Below are 4,402 nucleotides of genomic sequence, written 5' to 3'. Positions count from 1 at the left end.
CAGAGCCTACCCTTCGTCCCACCTCCATGTCTGCATGGCCAAGTCCCGGCTCAAGGGCCACCTCCTCCTTGAAGCCCACCTTCATTACCTCCTCATCCCCTGCCCCCAACTGATAGCTCAGCCCCCTGATGTCTAAGGAGTCCATCTCTCTTTCTATCTGTGTCATGTGATTTGTGAATGGGCCTCACTCCCCTCTCCTCCCCCTCCTCTACTCCCCACCAGGCTCAGCTATCCTCAAGGGCAGTGACAACCATCATACCTGACTCAGATCAGAGCTCAGGAAGCCTTCAAGGGAGGAAGGAGGGAAGGAAGAGAGAGGGGACAGATATGGACATAAACGCACCCAATGAATTTCTTGAGCATCTACTATGTGCCAGGCATCATCCTAGATGCTGCAGAATTGCAAGCCCCCTCAGAGAGCTGGGGAATTGGAAGCAAGAATGAAATAATTGTGATGAGTGCCATTTGAAACAGAAGACCAGAACCGTGGGAGTCGATGGGCTACATACCTTACCTTGAACTTGGGGGTTTGAGAAGACTTCATGAGGGATGTTCTGTCTCGGCTGGGACCTAAAGGACAAGTTAGGGAAGTGAAGAGGGAAGGAAGAGGGCTGTGGCTAGAAGGAATGGCTAGTGGGAAGCTCAGAGACAGGGAGGGAGGCAGGATGTGTAGACAGACAGATGAGCAGGTGGGATGAATGGGTGGGTGGCTGATTGAATGGGTGGGTGGATGCATGGATCAGGAATACAAGAAAGATGCAAGAATACAGGACATGCTTGGCCAGCTATAGGGTCAGAGCACCGACCTCTAGCAGGAGGTGAGGGGGAGGGTCCTGAGTCCAGCCTCTTATCTGCCGCTTGGCTCTTTGATCTGAATCCCAGGCAGCCACTAATGACCACTGCCCCCACCACCAGCCAGAGAGACCAGACCCTCTGGTCTCAACCCCTTCCCACTACTCCTGGGGATCCGAGAGAAAGGGCTATTTATAGCTGATGACCTCCAGGCCCACTTTTGCCTCTCTCTGGTCATTTCCTTCCATTCTTCTGCCCTGATCACGGGGAGGCAGTGGCGCCCTCACCCCCCATCCCTGCTCCTTGCAGAGGCCTCTCCCCTCCTTTCTTTTCTTCTTATCTCTCCTGGCACATTTCCTGCCCCAGGAGATAGAGAGAGAGAGAGAGAGAGAGAGAGAGAGAGAGAGAGAGAGAGGCAGAAGCACACCCCCCACCCATCCTGAGTGTTTGTGTGAGAGAGAAAGAGCTAGGCTCTCAGGGGCTCCAGGGACAGGTGGACTGCTCAGGGCCAGAGGGCCCGGCACGCCTGATCAGTTCCCCCCAACCAGCGTGGGCATCCAGATGTGTGGGGCCCCTGATCAGGTCCCCCTGCCAGCGCAGGGCACCCAGATGTGTGGGCCGCCCACCCGGAGGCTGCGATGGTGATGACCACGTGTGTGGCAGGCGGCTAGCAGCACGAGGTTTGGCCTCTGCCCGGCTCTGTGCTCACCGAGTCACAGCCGCCCTCTGTCCCGAGTTCCCCGTCTGTTGAGATGGGGCTGATGACGGCTCGTCTTCAGGGCCGGCATGGGACTCAAGGCAGACAGCGGACATCACAGCATGACTGAGGATGCTTAACTTCTATCATGAAGACAGAGAACCTTCTGAGGAGCCCTGTGGGGAGGGGAAAGGGGTGCAGGACCTCGGGCATCTAGGAGATGCCTGGAGACAGGCGGGGAGCACCGTCCTAACTGCTAGGTGGGTAAGGCAGGTGACGAGCAAAAGGCAGGACAGCCGGGCCCCGTGAGAACGGTCTCAGGATCCTCACGGCTTTCATGTGTCCTGCTGGACCTTCCTGTAGGGGGGGAGGATGTTTATGATTTTACAAGTCTAGACTTTAACTCTGCTTTACGTGTAAACATAAAGCATTTTTGCGCAGTGTGAATACGCACTGAATTTTCCATCGGTGCGACTGACTAAAGACAATAACAAGAGAAGCCTATATTTCATTTCATTCAGAACCTGCCAGGAGCAGCTCGCAGTTTCAGACAGTGACCCTTCTGAAGGGTTGGCGTCTCTGCTCTGAACCCCACACCTGGACCAGCTACTGTCTTGTCTTGGTGGTTCTGCAGGGACCGGGAGCCCCTGACAACTCCATTACATCTTCTGGAGCAGCTGTGGATTTGATTTTGCATGACGTTCTTTGTATTTCCACTTTGCATTACAGCGGGGACTTTATAGACGGATACTTTAAAAAAAGGAGTGCGTAGGTAGGTTACAGGATATATGAGGTCCATTTCAGAGTATTAAAGAGGATATTACACATTTGAATGTAAGGAGGTGTCGGGTGTGAGAAGGTTGAGGCTCAGTGACACAGAAACTTACCAAGTCGTCAGAATTCAGACACTGTTGTCAGAACGCAGCACCTGTCTGGTGGGAGAAGGAATAGGTGACTGGAGGCCTGTTGCTGAAGGAGGCTCTCTGGTGCACTTGGTGACCACCTGCTTGGGCTGCCCGGCTCTGTCTGCTCCCAGAAGCTTCTCTTTTATATAGTTTTATTTTATGTGCTTATTTTCGGCTGTGCTGGGTCTTTGTTACCGCATGGGCTTTTCTCTAGTTGTGGATTGCAGGGGCTCCTCTCTAGTGCGGGGCACCGGCTCCTCGTTGCGGCGGCTTCTCTTGCTGCAGGGCACAGGCTCTGGGGGCTGAGGCTTGGGTTGTGACTCCTGGGCTCCAGATCCCAGGCTCGATTGTGGCTCATGAGTTGCTCTGAGGCACGTGGGATCCTCCTGGATCAGGGACTGAACCCGTGTCTCCTGTTTGGCAGGTGGGTTCTTTCCCACTGTGCCCCCAGGAAGCCCCCCAGAACCTAAGCATAGACTTTCTTGGTCCTGGTGGCCAGCTACTCGCTGGGTGAGGACGGTGCTCAGGATAACTGTAATCCCGCCTACAGGGTCCCTGAGCAGAGGCCCCCTGGGATTGAAGGCTCGGCCAGAAAACCGGGTGCACTGCCTGACCTCCTGGACCTTTGCGATGTCCAGGGATGCTAGAGGGGCTTCCTGGGTCTGGCCAGAGGTGAGGACAAGCAAGAGTCATGGTTCTGAGCGTAATGCTCTTTCCTCCAACAATAAAAATCATCACGTTTGCCTCAAATGTCTCCGTTTACACATTTCTCTCTTTACAGGTAATTCATGCTTGCTGTCAGAGTGATTCAAGTGGTATGGGAGTGTGGGATTCTCCCTGGCATCTACTCTTTCTTACCAACCAGAGGCAGGCTGGCATCATCAATAATTGAGCATGTGCCCTGCTCCACATTTTTGCTGAACACCCAATACACTCACTTAAATTTTGTTTTTCCTTTACAAAACCCAGATCACCTTGACTTGGATCTTCTGCAGTTTGTTTTTCCACTAAATATTGTGTGGAGGACTCTTTCCAAGACAGCACATGCACAGAGACGGCTTGTCATTTTGTGGATGTATTTAATTTATCTGGCCTTAAAATTTTGTTAAACTATCCTTTTCTCATGGAAGGAATACATGATACGGTTAAAAAATAATAAACAATGAATTTCTCTACCTTCCTAAACACTCTACATTTGCTTTTTGTTTGTCTGAACTAACCTTTAAAAAATACAGTCCCTTGGGACTTCCCTGGTGGTCCAGTGGTTAAGAATTCACCTTCCAGTGCAGGGGACGTGGGTTCAATCCCTGGTCAGGGAACTAAGATCCCAGATGCGGCAGGGCAACTAAGCCTCTGCACCACAACTAGAGAAGGAGCCTGTGTGTCACACTGAAGACCCAGGACAGCCTAAATAAAACACTAAAGTTAAAGTACACTCTCATTTCTTCATTTGTCCATTTTATGGACTATCTACTGATGACCTTTCAAGAAAAGTGAGGAAATTAATGAATAATCCCTAATCTGTGTTGGTTGTGTGATTTTATTTTTACTTTGGTAAGGTTGATAGCATTCACATTCTATTTTAATACTGTATTTGCAATTGATTGGAAAGATTGAAGGCTAATAACCACATGTTTAGTAACAGTTAACACATATAAAATCCTTAAACTGCTTCTGTCATCATTCAAAGTCTTTCACATAGACGTGAACTTGCTAAATCCTCACAACAACTGTAGGAGGTGTCAACTTTATGGCACCCATTTTACAGATGAGGAAATTGAGGCACAGAAGAGTTGAGCTATTCACCCAAGATGCTACTATGTGACAGAATGGGCAGTGGAGCCCCAGCTGGGCTGTGTTCCTAACAATGAGACTGGCTTGCAGTAAGCCCCTTTCTGTGACTGTTTCAACCTTAGGATTTCCAAAGCATCGATATACTCCTTAGCTCATTTGAGCCTCGCTTCTTCTCATGTCACAGATGGAGAGACACAGCCCTAGATTATAATCT

This window comes from Cervus canadensis, chromosome 11, assembly GCF_019320065.1.
Source record: "Cervus canadensis isolate Bull #8, Minnesota chromosome 11, ASM1932006v1, whole genome shotgun sequence".
Classification (NCBI taxonomy): domain Eukaryota; kingdom Metazoa; phylum Chordata; class Mammalia; order Artiodactyla; family Cervidae; genus Cervus; species Cervus canadensis.
This window is presented reverse-complemented; position numbering follows the sequence as displayed.